The sequence below is a fragment of the Pinus tabuliformis genome, chromosome 8, assembly GCF_031772625.1.
Source record: "Pinus tabuliformis cultivar Carrire ecotype Pingquan chromosome 8, CPIR1, whole genome shotgun sequence".
NCBI classification, from domain to species: domain Eukaryota; kingdom Viridiplantae; phylum Streptophyta; class Pinopsida; order Pinales; family Pinaceae; genus Pinus; species Pinus tabuliformis.
Window position 1 is genome coordinate 459,885,866 of NC_142294.1, and position 15,503 is coordinate 459,901,368.

The following is a 15,503-nucleotide window of genomic DNA, read 5'->3' on the forward strand; positions in this document are numbered from 1 at the left end:
TTTACATTTTATTCCTTACATTATTTAACCATAATCCCTCTTTTAAAATTGTTATAATTCTTTATAAATTTAAAATATTGAAGATAGTACATTAAATGTTGAAAATTAAAAGAAAATCAAAATACACTAATTATTTGATATTATATCATATTATTATAAATAAATACTTTAAAAATTCTTGAAATTTAAAAATACCCTAATTATCTAATATTATATCATATTATTAATCACATTATATCCCAATTCATCAATCGTTGCAAAAAAATTAATTTAATTCATTACATTTTTTAATAATTATAAACATTCTCTTTGTTGGAAAATATCTCAAATTATTCTATTATGAACATTCTCCTTATCAACCTTTTTATTTCCCTATTACCATTTCCCTATTTATTCCTAGGTAGATCAATTTTCCTCAGAGACTTTTATCCTAAACGATGAACCTTAGTCATAGGTTCGAAACGTCGATTTCCAAGCTAATATAGATGGGATGTATCTGCAAAATTTATTACAACAAACTACCAATCCCATAAATCTAAAATCTGAAATGTCCTATCAAATCTATAATCTGTATCCATAAACATGATAACATGTGTGAAATTCGTGCTGATTGGAAACATTGACATACGCATCTTCCCCAATGTATATATCTTCAATGGTGTTTGTATATGCCATGGTTCTCCTTGTATTTATGACTAATAAGTTTGATCCACACACACTCACATGAATAAACCCTTGACAACTTATCTTGATGTTTTAATATTAGAGTTATGTTTGTAGATCAATATAAGAAACTTTTATGAATTCAGGTTTTTAGATTAATTTAAAAATAGTAGAAGTTTACACTTTCATTTCCAATTTCCCATCATTTATATATTTAAAATATTTAATTCTTTACTTGAATTTTCACGTGATAAAAGATTGACAAATGTCCCAATTAAATTTTGGCATTGCACCTCAGCCTTAAGGACACCTAAAAGATTGGGTATTGTTGTGCTCTACAACAATCCCCCCATTTCATACAAATTTTATTTTTCAAAACTATAATATGAAATGGGTCCCTTTTCATTTAATTTGGTATCAACTTATCATTATTCAAAAGGTCCAAAACAAAATAAAACATTATAAAACCTTTTTGATAAATCACTTAATCGGTCCTAAAATAAAGAATGAATAATCTTTTATTATTGCGATAAAGCGATCGCAAGATCGCATATCGCAATAACAAAGGATGCATGACTTGAAGACCCATAGATTTTCCCCGATGCGACAATGCACAAATGGCTATCGGATATCGGGAAGGCAAGCGATCCTAACAAAAGGCCCCTCTTCACTCCGATGCGATATCGCTATCGGCGATCGGGGATGTACCATGCATGCATCTAAAGCCCTCGTTTAAAACTCCCGATGTGAATTGGTGATATCGCTATCGACGATCGAGGATTCCAAAAGGACACCAATATAACAACTTAAGCTTTCCCCCGATCATCGATTGCGATAAAACTAAGTGCATATTTCAAAAAAGATTGATAAGGTCGGGATATATTATGGTTATTTAGTATTAAAGGCCTTTCTCTTCCCGATAGCGATTCACTTACGCTCAACTGCCAAAACATCAAAGCCACGCTTAAATGAATCATTCGGCCAATAAACGATATGATGTGCATTTAAAGGATTGACAGGTTTAAACGGCCATTTAATCAAACAGTAAGGCTAAAATCTCTTCAGATATTGTATCCGCGGCCACCTTAAGTTAAATCCTCAATTATTCATTGATTAATATATCCCGTTCATCTTTGGTTTGCGCCACCAATTCTCCGCATTATGTCTATTTTCTCTCCTGTGCAGAGCTCTTCCAAAGCAGCAAATTCAAGCCAAATGGGGAAGAAATCTAAGAGAATTGGAAGAGCTTTCGCTTCGGCAGTTACAGGACAACACATTGTCGATCTAGGAGCAAGCAAAAAGGGACTAATATCCGACACCACATGTCTAGGAATCGGTAAAACTACTTGGCTAAGCATCTACAATCTGATTGAGGCTAAAGAGCCTGAGGTAACAATAGTGCTAGCCACAGCAGACACGACTCAGAAATCTGATGCTACCCTAAAGGATTTATCCGACTCTTACCTTCATCGGATAGCAGCCCGAGAACAAATTCTTCCATATACAAATGTGGTGAGATGGGCAATTGAAGAAATCCCAATTACAAACAAGACATTTTGCACCATGGACGGGACAGTGTTCGGCTCATTTCAACCTGATGATTTGAGGCAAATGTACCATTTTCTTGCGCCAGAGAAGAAGTACAACAAAGCATTCCTGGAGAAATTCAGAAATGAAAACGACATTGAATCAAAATCCATACGGGATTGAAGGAAAAACCCATCAAAACACAAGCATGAGTCTTCAGGTAAGTACTCTGTCGATTCCTTGTGTTCTCCTTATTGTTATGCCAGGGTAATGATGTGTAGGTTGTGGGGATTACATGATTCCACAAACTTCACTATAGAGATGGTACCTTTAATGAAGGGAGCATTCAATAGTGAAATAATGGATTGGGGGGAAATATACTGTCTGATAAGTTAGCAACCGCGATTCTTGAATTCAGAAACAAATCCCGCATTACTGAAAGGTTCATTCCCCCATTTTACTATAGTGCCTACATCTTGGACACCCTGTGTTTTAATTGAATTCCGAATTTCCTATGCTTAGGTGGAGATGGACTCCACAAGACCCCATGTCCATTCATATATACCACCAGAAGTTATGGAAAGCCCACTATAAACACCATTTGTATCAAGTTTGCAATGGTTTTATGTTACCCATTCACTATGCCATTTTTGACAAACCGACTCCGAAGATTTCCTCACAAGCGGGGATTGACTTGACAGCCATAGGGAGATGGTTCGGAGAAGAAAAATTTACCTATGTAAGAGTTTTTGGCAGCCAGGCCAAGCCTCATGTCCTCCCTTTGTATATACCCGACAAACTGTTATCCCAAGAGGTAGCATATCAGATTACATTTGAAGGCGTTATACAAACTGTAAGGAATAAAAATAAGTAGGTTTGGCCTTCTTTTCCTCTAAGATGTGGTGTCTACACTCTGCATGACTTCAAACATGCAGAGAAAGAAGCAGATAAGATTAAGGCACTGAATCTCGCCACTCTTCCTAATAGGCGATTTGATCCAAACAAAGTCGCCTACAATGCACTTGAACAGGCAAAACTAACTAAATTTGACCATAAAGATGATGATTTTGATGACCTGTTCTCCTCAGCCGAGTCGCTATTCCAGGTTAAATCACTAGCCAGAATGAAATATAATGATGACGGGTTAGTTGAATTTAACAGACTTAGAGAACAGAGGTTGCAAACTCTGCCTCTAGATCTGTTAGCAACGACCTCGATGACACAATCAAGCGAGCCTGAGCAGCGACTCACTAATGAACCTCCTGCTACATCAGAAATTGCTGGAGAAATCCAAACAAAAGAGCAGGAGGAAGTGCAGAGAAAAGAGCAAGAGGAAGTGCAGAGAAGAGAGCAGGAGGAAGTGCAGAGGAAAGAGCAAGAGGAAATACAGAGGAAAGAGTAGGAGCAGAGCAACACGGATGTAAACGTAGATGCCCAAATTGACCCGAAATTGTTCCAGGAATGGCAGCAATTCGACTTAACCATAAGCAATCTTGAGAGCTCAAAGGAAGCCGATACATCAAAAGCGGCTGACACACAAGATACAACATCTAAAGAGGTTCCAAGTGGAACCAGCGGCCTACCCCTTTCTACAGGAATAGAGATAATTCCCAAGGATCCTTCGGATCAGATCGTTTTTCCAGTGGAGGAGATACCTCCATTGGATGTCTTTTACAGCCCAAAGCACAGGGTTGTAGTAAAACGACAACAGAAAAGGAGAATGACTGATCAACCTTCCCTATTCCCTGAACAAATAGTGATAGCCAATGTGGTTTGGAAAGAGGAATTTGATCCTTCTGATGACCTTACTAAATTGTCCCAATATGCTGGAGCCTATTCGGCGGCCACCATGGACAAGGCATCAGAAGTGACTAATATGTTAAGAGAAAAGGACCAAGCAATGGCCTTGCTAAAAGTACAGTTATCGGAGGCACAGCAGAAGGCAGAGCAACTTGAACAGCAGTTGTATACACAGCAACAAATAAACAATCAATTGAATAAACAAATGCAGGAAGAAAAAAAAGAATTGATTCAAGTTCCATTCAAAAGTAGAAGGAGCTGTCAGAAGCACTGGCAAAATTAAAAGCAATGCATGAATAGATGGGCAAATCTAAAGATGAGCAAATTTCTTAATTATCAACCCAAATAGAAAAGTCCAAGAATCTTCCACAGCCTGCAGAGTTCAGAGCCGAAGCATTATAGATTAACAAAGCATTGGTAACACAAATAAGGTTGTTATGTCAACAAATCACTCAAGCATAACCCTTATGTGACATAACAGCATCAATAATTGATAAATCGGTTGATGCTAGAACAGACTTGGAGCAGGCCGATGAGACCTTGACCAATTTTCTTGAGTGTCAAGACACTGAGGAGGGACAGGTAGCTAATTTTCCAAAAATCTTAGAATCCCATAAAGATATCCTATTTATGGAATGGTAGTCCCAGTTAATGAAGGCAGAGAGAGCAGTTTCCAGATGCAAGTTAACCACAAGTAATTTGGTTGAATTGATTAATGGTACTCTCTACTTATCTAACATGATCTCTCAATGTACCCCAGGCAAATTACTATTGGCTAAAACATTGGAGCAGTCTTGTTATCAAGAGTTGGAGAAGAATGGGATATTGATCGCAAGTATTATCTGTTTGACTTGGGACACCTATTGGTTGTTCCTAGTCAAACCATACAGCCAGAGAGCCGCCCTCAAGTGCCTGACAGATGCAATCGGGTGTATCATTCCTGATATACAAGATGCCACCTATGCTGCCCAACTCAATTCTCGTCTCAACCGACTTCCAGAAGTAGAACCAATGCTTGCAATATGCCAACTCAGGTCGAAAGGCAAACGACCTAAGTGATGAATAATGCTGCCGACTGCCAGATTGCTATGAGGAAGATACTCCAAATCAAGTTGTACCAATTAAGTAGGATTTTAATTTCATAGTTAGTTAGTTTTAATCAAGTATTTATAGACCCTTTCAATGCATTGGAAAGGGTCGTAAGTTTTTGTATATGACTTAAACCTGGAGTTGCACTACTGTACTTCAGGCATATTTTTTTTATAAAGACTAGGCCAATTATTCCAATTTTGATAACGAAGCTTTTATGTGGATGTGCACTACTGCCTTTATTTAAAAGTATTTCTGCGTCAGAAGAAGGAATTCAAATAGCGATTGATGTTGGGAATGATTTGCAGCTCATATGGTACTACTATCTATGTTTGAGTTCATTCTGTTTATGTGAATTGTTGTTTGATCGCTCTTGCTATTATCGGATATATGCGTGTGTTTTTAACAACATTCTTTACAATTTCCACTATTGGATGTTTACAGCATGCTTTTCTTTTATCATACATGTATCGGTAATATAAAAGGATAAGTGTAACAATGTTTTGTTAATCACTTTGTTCAACTACTTGAACAAAGAAATCATTAAGTAAATGAATGTCTATGTTTATTGTGTAGAGTCATCTATATGCCTATCAATGAACAGAGATCATCAAGCGTTGCACTTAAAAGAATAGAAGCCTCCCGGGATAGAATAGTCATTTATGTTTTTGCTGTTAGATTAAGTCATCCATTCATTATCATTTATTAGAAACCAATCACTCATCCATCCCCTTTTATTTATTATTGGGAAACTGGTCCCATTATATCCAGTCAGAGCCACCATCCCAAATGGAAAAGGAGTTGTATTAAGGTCCGGACCGGATGGTTATCCCCCAATGTTGATACAACGATTTTCGGGGCATCAACATTTTTCGCGCTAGAAGGAGGGCCTAACTATGAATGGCGAGCAAATTCAAATCTAAATACCATTCTGAGAGTAAATCTCCCTCCACATCACCTCGTACTTCCCAATTGCATGCTGGTTCTCCAGTATCCAAGCAAGAAGAAGAGGAATCAACTACCACTGCTCAAATCCATAACACTCCAGAACGATTAAGTCCTGAGTCCCCTGAAGTTCAGTTACTCATCCATAAACTTCAAGGCTTCTCGATATCACCACAGAAATCTGAAGTATCTCAAAGCAATGAGACTTCACAATTCAGTCTACCTCATCCTCTCAGTAGATTTCATAGTGGAAAGCTCGGTATTGAACCCACTGTGCTGCCCTTACCTAAAAGGAAAATGGGAAAGAAGAACACTAAAGGATATGACAATGAGGCACTTTCATCCACATCCTCCATCTCATCTTCCCCTGTTCGAATTCAACCATCCACTCCCTCATTACACATTTTTGTTCATCAGAGATTAGGAACTTCAACATCCCAACCTGCTCAATCCTCAATATCAAGTCCTTCCCAAACATCTGCACCATTACATGCATTACCTGATGCTCCTGAAAAATGGCTACCCAAGTTTAACCCAGATGATGGTATACAAGTTGAGGAACATATTAATAACTTCATGTTATCAGTTAATTTGAAAGGAGTGACGGAGGAGGATGTTGTCGTTAGGATTTTTCCTTACACTTTGCAAGGATCAGCAGGATCCTGGTATTTTTCCTTGCCTTCTGGATCCATTACCAGTTGGACCACTTGCCAAGAGCAGTTTCTCACTAAGTATGGTGATGATAGACCTTTAGCCACATTAATAAATGATCTCTCCAATCTTAGGATGGAGCATAGGGAGCCGATTAAAGAATTCAATGCGCGATTCAATAAACTATTGAATAAAAACCCAACGGCCTCCAAACCAAGTGAGAAAATCGGAAGCGAATGGTATATAACTTCCCTACCTGCCAATATAGCTATTTTCGTAGACAGGACTAGAAAACCAACTTTAGCTGAAAACATGAAAGAAGCACTTGCTGTGGAGAAACGTATTAATGCTCTAGAGAAGAAAGCTTCTCTTGAAGATAGAAAATCCAAAAAAGTTTCTTTTAAAGATGATTCAAAGAAGAAAATCCCTAAAGATCCCTATGATATGGAAGGTCTGCAAAAGGTCCTTAAGACTTTGTCAAATGAAATGGTTGAAATCAAAAAACAAGTAGCAGAAACCTCAACTAAAAGGCCCTTTACAAATTTCAAGAAAACTGAATCAAAACCACCAAATGTTATATCTAATGCAGATTTAGATCCTGAAGAAGAGAAGAAGAGGAAACAATTTCACCAACTGATGAAGAAGAGGAAGTTGTTGAATGCCATGGAATGTGGGATTTTATATTGCCTAACTCTGATACAGAAAATGAACAAGAACCCTTTCCTGTCACTACTAGGAGTAAAGGTGCCCCTGAACCCGTCCAGGCAACTTCAAAGAAAAGAAGTGCAGGTGCCACTACTACAAAGGAAAAGGTATCCACAAAGAAGCCAGCTGCAAGAGTTCCCAAAAACCAACCTTCATCCTCAAATATACCTTCAACATCTAAAATGTTGGTAGTATCTGATTCAATGGATTACAATATTGTTGACGATATGAAGAAAACTAAGGCAAACATTACTATGTTTGAACTTAGTAAACTAAAACATCAGCAGAAATTAATTCTCAAAGAATTGAATGTTGTTCCTTATTCACCTCTTCCCAGTGCTAAAGCTACAAATGATTTAGGACAACCACCTTCTAGCAGGATTGAAGCTACTGATACGATTCTGATTGGAGACAGATCCAATTCCCATACTCCTCCTTTCCTCTTAACCTATGAGATTTATAATCAAAATCTGCACAATTGTTTGATTGATTCAGGGGCATCCTCAAATATAATGCCAGCTTCGGTTTGTTCCAAACTAAACATTGAACCCCAAAATTCCGCAATCTGCATTGTGCAGTTAGATACAACCAAGGTCTAGGTTTTAGGAGAAATTAACTCTGTAACTATCAGGTTATCGGCCGACCCACGAGTAGTTCAAAGAATTGATATCCTAATAGCCGATATACCTGAATTTTATGGTTTAATCTTGAGTAGGGATTGGTTTGAGAAGCTCCATGGATATATTTCTACCGATTGGTCCCATATGTGGCTACCCTACAAGGGCAAGCCAAATCAAATAAAAATCAATCGGGAAAAACACATGACCCACACTGTTACAGAATTTGAGCAGGAAAATCAACCAATAGCATTTAATAACAATATCTTGGGGAATTATTCATCTGAATCATTCTTTGGCAACTTCACAGCCCAACCATCTCCTTTCTCAGTAAACAATTTTACATCTCAGATTGAAAATTATTCACAAACAGACAGGTCAAGATGTTTTAATGATACTGAGAAAACTGTAAATAAAATTGTTGATAATTCTTTATTTTGGTCACTATATTTTGATGGCTCTAAGTCTAGCGAAGGCTCGGGAGCAGGATGTATCTTGGTTAGCCCTCAGGGAGAAAAAACGATGTTGTCCTGTAGATTGGAGTTTGAATGCACAAACAATACAGCTGAGTATGAAGCCTTAGTCCAAGGACTATACAAAGCGATTGGCCTTAAGGTTCAATATTTGAAAGTGTTTGGCGATTCAGAAATTATTATTAAACAGGTGAGAAATATGATTCATTGTCTTTCAAACCACCTCAAACACTATCAGTTGCTGGTACAAGAACTCACCTCTCAATTTTCAGCATTCAATATTTCTTCCATCCCTAGGTCTCAAAATTCAGCAGCCGACTTGCTAGCGGATGTTGCTTCCAAACTCCTACCTTCCGAAGATTATATCCCAGATAGATTTTCAGTAGAGTTACTTTTTAGACCATCAATTCCTGACAATGTCACTAATTGGAGAGTATTTAATCACGATGAAGACATTTTACAATTTTTGACTTCCGAAAAGTCCTACAATGATCAGATCATAGAGGAAAGCGAGCATGATCTTTAGATGAGAGAAAATCACAAGGAAAACTCAATACCGAAGCCTATGGTGAAGCTTGAGGATCTTTATGATATTAAAGACAGGTTTAAACCTATGGCCAATACTAAGCTCCAAAGTTCAACCTTAAGGTTTGAATTGATAAATCTTGGCACTAAGCAAAATCCTCAAAACATTAATCTAGGATTAGGACTTTCTGTGGAAGAAAAAACAACATTCATTAGACTGTTAAGGAAAAATAAACATGTCTTCACTTGGAAATATGATGATTTAAAGACATATGATACATCTATCATCCAGCATACCATTCCAATGCTTGCCGAACAAAAACCAGTTCAACAAAAGCTGAGGAAAAAACATCCGAACCTAGACAGTCAAATAAAATCAGAACTCAATAAAATCTTGAAAGCTAAGATTATTTTTCCCGTTCGGCACTCAAAATGGGTCTCCAATATGGTGCCTGTTAGGAAGAAAAATGGCGATATCAGGATTTGTATAGATTTCAGAAATCTGAATAAGGCAAGCCTAAAAGATAATTTCCCATTACCTACTATGGAGCAGATACTCCATTCAGTAGCAGGCTCTGAGTTGATGTCCTTTTTAGATGGTCTTTCAGGATATAACCAAGTTTTGGTCCATCCTGATGATAGACTCAAAACTACATTCAGAACAAAATGGGGAACTTATGCTTATCAGAAAACTCCTTTCGGACTTATTAATGCAGGAGCCACGTTCCAAAGAGCGATGGATATAGCTTTCAAAGGATTGATCAACAAAACAGTAGTTGTCTACTTAGATGATATTACTGTATTTTATAAGAAGAGATCCAATCATTTGCATGATTTAAACCAAATCTTTGAACACTGCAGAAGGTACGGTATTTCACTCAAGCCCAAAAAATCCTTCTTTGCTCTTAATCAAGGAAAGCTCTCGGGCTTTATTGTTTCCAAAGATGGCATTTATAATGATCCGGATAGGATTATACGAATCTCTGAAATCCCTTTTCCTCATAATAAAAAATCCATGCAGTCATTTTTAGGCCAAATCAATTTTGTCAAAGGATTTGTTCCAGACTTTTGTCACATCATTTTGCCACTACAAACTATGATTAAGAAAAATTCAGTGTTTAGATGGGGATCAGAAGAAAATGAAGCATTCGATTCCATTAAACAATCAATAATCAATGCCCCTGCTTTGAACACTCCTAATTTTTCTAATCATTTCACATTGTATACTATCGCATCTAATTCATCTTATGCAACAGTACTCACTCAGATTAATGATCACAACTTGGAAGCACCGATTTCATTTTATAGTTCAAACCCACAGGGTGCTAAACTGAATTATTCCGAAGTAGAAAAACAAGCCTTTCCCGTGTATAAAGCTGTCAAACATTACAGACCCTTCCTTTTAAAACCCCATACAAAAGTTATAGTTCCTTTTCCTGCAGTAAGGAAACTATTAATCCAAAGGGAATTAGGTGAAAAATGGGCAAACTAGGTTACAACACTTCAAGAATATGACTTGGAAATAAAGCCAGCAAAGATTGTTAGAGGCCAAGGTTTTTGCAGGTTATTGGAAGGAGCATCCAACATTCGACAACCATGTGATATAGAACATATCGAAGAAATCAACCTGATAAGTATTACTGATTCTGAATCACAATATGCAGACTTGATATTTTATTTGAAAAATGGATATGCACCTCCTAACCTATCTTATAAAAACAAAAGGGCCATTATATTAAAAGCAAGAAACTTCACAATTATTGATGATGTACTTTTGAGGCAAAATTATGATTCAATTTTATTAAGATGCCTAGAAAAACCTGAAGCACAAAAGGTTTTGCAGGAATTACATGATGGACCAGCAGGAGGACATTTCGGAGCTGACACAACAGCCCACAAAATCATTCATGTTAGATACTATTGGCCCACCATGTTCAAATATGCTCATGAATATGTAAGGAAATGCCGAAGTTGTCAAACTTCTGGTGGAAGACAAAGAAAGCCAGCTTTCCCCTTGCAACCAGTCAACATTGAACAACCATTTGAGCAATGGGGATTGGACATCATTGGAGAAATCAATCCACATTCATCCAAACAACATAAGTATATCCTTATTTCCACTCATTATTTTACTAAGTGGGTTGAAGCGATTCCTTTAAAGACAACAAATTCTGAGGCAATTATGGAATTCATAGATCAATTCATCATTACCAGGTTTGGTGTCCCAAATGCTTTTGTTTTTAATAATGCATCTTATTTCTCTAGGAATGCTATGTTTGATTTCGCTATTAAAAGAGGATTTAAATTGAAATATTCTACTAATTACTATCCCTAGGGTAATGGTTTAGCAGAATCTACCAATAAAAATCTAGTTAAAATTATTAAGCGAACTATCAAACAGAATCATAAAAACTGGCACAAATCTTTAATATTCGCACTATGGGCTGATAGGATAACACATAAGGCTTCCATAGGCTCTTCTCCATTCAATCTTGTATATGGGAAAGAAGCAGTGCTACCAACAAATCTTGTCATTCCTTCTCTAGCCCTAGTTCAGTTTATTGAAGAAAGCCCTTCTTCTACTATTCAACTTAGACATGATCAAATCTTAAAATTAGAAGAGGAAAGAGAGAGGGCCAAAATTACTCATGCAAAACATCAGCAAATTATCAAGTCATCCTTTGATTCAACTTCATCCAGTTCAAAACAGTTGCAAGTTAGTGATCTAGTTCTGAAATGGGACAAAGCCCATGAGGATAAAAGAAAACACACCAAGTTCCAGAAAATGTGGCTTGGACCATTTCAGATCTGTGAGAAGATAGGCCATTCGACATTCATATTACAATATTTATCAGGTAAGAGAGATTTTCTTCCTGTTAATGGCCTCATCTTAAATAAATTCTTCAATTGAGGAGGTAACCCCTTCTCCCCTTTTTTTAGTTTAGTGGAATCTGTAGTTTGTAGGACCATTAGGAAGTAAAGTTGTAAGGCATCTTCCATTGACCTTTGTTGTATTTAAAAGTTGCTCAAAGAAGTAGTGTTGATATTTACTTTTAAATAATAGAAGCCTTAAACAAAAGGGACAATTTCTAGGAAACTAGGTATAATTGCATTCTGAAACCACATTTCAATTTTTGTGAACTCTTCTCAAGGTTTAGAAGTATTGTAAATCATTTTATGTTTTCAAATTGGTCACAAAAAGGTTATCAATATCAAAACAGAAACCAATCCAACTTCAACATCTTCAACTCTTACCCTGTCATCCATTCTCTCTTAAGGAGAAAATTGTCCATCCCATTCATCAAAGTTTGTGATTACTCAGAGTGTAATTCTAAAATATTTGATATAAAAGATAAGGGGTCTTATTACAAGCCTGCTTACCATGATCATCGGGAAATAGTTTAACCGACATTACCAACACTGCATACCAAAACAAGGTAATGTCTTAGAATCATAAGACAAGGGGTCTCATCACGAGCCAGCTTGTTCGGTTAGATTACTACCAGTGAGTGGCAAAAAGTTGGCCACCAAACCAGGACAATGGATTTTTATCTTACAAAATAACAGAAAAGTAAAAAGAGATACAAAATATGAAAGCATGTTTTGAATTCATTCTTTTAATCATACTCTGAAATGGATGGGATAATGGACAATAATATGGTTAAAAGGTATCCCTGTCGAAACTATGAACATTTGCTCGCAACAGAAGCTCTACCTATGACAAAGGAATCAATTAAAAAGCTGATTTGGAAAGGTTTTCTATTTTATCATTATCAACCAATAGAGGCCAATTTAAGACTTAGAATGTATCTAATTTTAACAAGAGAAGAAATTAGCAAAGATAATTTTTATTTTTTTTATTTGGAATGCATATATACCTAGCTATATTAGAACTTTCCTCTTTGATAAGATTCCTATTTAAAGAAAGTGTAAGTATTTCAAGTACTTCTCAGAGATAAATGTTTCTCCCACCGAATTGCCAATTGTTGAGCTCTACAACAACCCCCCCATTTCATACAATTTTTATTTTTCAAAACGATAATATGAAATGGGTCCCTTTTCATTTAATTTGGTATCAACTTATCATTTTCAAAAGGTCCAAAATGAAATAAAACATTATAAATCCTTTTTGATAAATCACTTAATCGGTCTTATAATAAAGAATGAATAATCTGTTATTATTGTGATAAAGCGATCGCAAGATCGCATATCAAAATAACAAAGGATGCATGACTTGAAGACCCATAGATTTTTCCTGATGCGACAATGCACAAATGGCTATCGGATATCGGGAAGGCAAGCGATCCTCAAAAAAAGGCCCCTCTTCGCTTCGATGCGATATTGCTCTCGGCGATCGGGGATGTACCATGCATGCATCTAAAGCCCTCGTTCAAAACTCCCGATGCGAATTGGTGATATCGCTATCGGCGATTGGGGATTCCGAAAGGACACCAATATAATAACTTAAGCTTTCCCCCGATCGCTGATTGCGATAAAACTAAACACATATTTCAGAAATATTGATAAGGTCGGGATATATTATGTTTATTTAGTATTAAAGGTCTTTCTCTTCCCGATAGCGATTCACTTATGCTCAACCGCCAAAACATCAAAGCCACGCTTAAATGAATCATTCGGCCAATAAACGATATGATGAACATTTAAAGGATTGACAGGTTTAAATGACCATTTAATGAAACATTAAGGCTAAAATCTCTTCAAGGATTGTATCCACAGCCACCTTAAGTTAAATCCTCCATTATTCATTGATTAATATATCTCGTTCATCTTTGGTTTGCTCCACCAATTCTCCGCATTACGTCTATTTTCTCTCCTGTGCAGAGCTGTTCCAAAGCAGCAAGTTCAAGCCAAATGGGGAAGAAATCTAAGAGAACTGGAAGAGCTTCCACTTCGGCAGTTACAGGACAACACATTGCCGATCCAGGAGCAAGAAAAAAGGGACTAATATCTGACACCACATGTCTAGGACTCGGTAAAACTACTTGGCTGAGCATCTACAATCTGATTGAGGCCGAAGAGCCTGAGGTAACAACAGTGCAAGCCACAGCAGACACGACTCAGAAATCTGATGCTACCCTAAAGGACTTAGTTGACTCTTACCTTCATCGGATAGCAGCGCGAGAAAAAATTCTCCCATATAAAGATGTGGTGAGATGGGTAATTGAAGAAATCCCAATTACAAATAGGACATTTTGCAGCATGGACGGGAGAGTGTTCGGCTCATTTCAACATGATGATTTGAGGCAAATGTACCATTTTCCTGCACCGGAGAAGAAGTACAACAATGCATTCCTGGAGAAATTCAGAAATGAAAATGACATTGAATCAAAACCCATATGGGATTGGAGGCAAAACCCAGCAAAACACAAGCATGAGTCTTTGGGTAAGTACTTTGTTGATTCCTTGTGTTCTCCTTATTATTATGTCGGGGTAATGATGTGTAGGTTGTGGGGATTACATGATTCCGCAAACTTCACTATAGAGATTCTACCTTTAATGGAGGAAGCATGAAATAGTGAAATAATGGATTGGGGAAATATATTGTCTGATAAGTTAGCAACCGCGGTTCTTGAATTCAGAAACAAATCCCGCATTATTGAAAGGTTCATTCCCCCATTTTACTATAGTGCCTACATCTTGGACACCCTGTGTTTTAATTCCAAATTTCCTGTGCTTGGGTGGAGATGGACTCCACAAGACCCCATGCCCATTCATATATACCACCAGAAGTTATGGAAAGCCCACTATAAACACCATTTATATCAAATTTGCAATGCTTTTATGTTACCCATTCACTATGCCATTTTTGACAAACCGGCTATGAAGATTTCCTCCCAAGCAAGGATTGTCTTGACAGCCATAGGGATATGGTTCAGAGAAGAAAAATTCACCTATGCAAGAGTTTTTGGCAGCCAGGCCAAGCCTCATGTCCTCCCTTTGTATATACCCGACAAACTGTTAGCCCGAGAGGTAGCATATCAGATTACATCTGAAGGAGTTACACAAACTCTAAGGAATAAAAAGAAGCAGGTTTGGCCTTCTTTTCCTCTAAGATGTGGTGTCTATGCTCTGCATGACTTTAAACATGCAGAGAAAGAAGCAGATAAGATTAAGGCACTGAATCTCGCCACTCTTCCTAATAAGCGATTTGATCCAAACAAGGTCGCCTACAATGCAGTTGAACAGGCAAAACTAACTAAATTTGACCATAAAGATGATGATTTTGATGACCTGTTCTCCTCAGCCGAGTTGCTATTCCAGGTTAAATCACTAGCCAGAATGAAATATAATGATGACGGGTTAGTTGAATTTAACAGACTTAGAGAACAGAAATTCCAAACTCTGCCTCTAGATCTGTTAGCAATGACACCGATGACACAATCAAGTGAGCCTGAGCAGCAACTCACTAATGAACCTCCTGCTACATAAAAATTGCTAGAGAAATCCGAACAAAAGAGCAGGAGGAAGTGCAAAGAAAAGAGCAGGA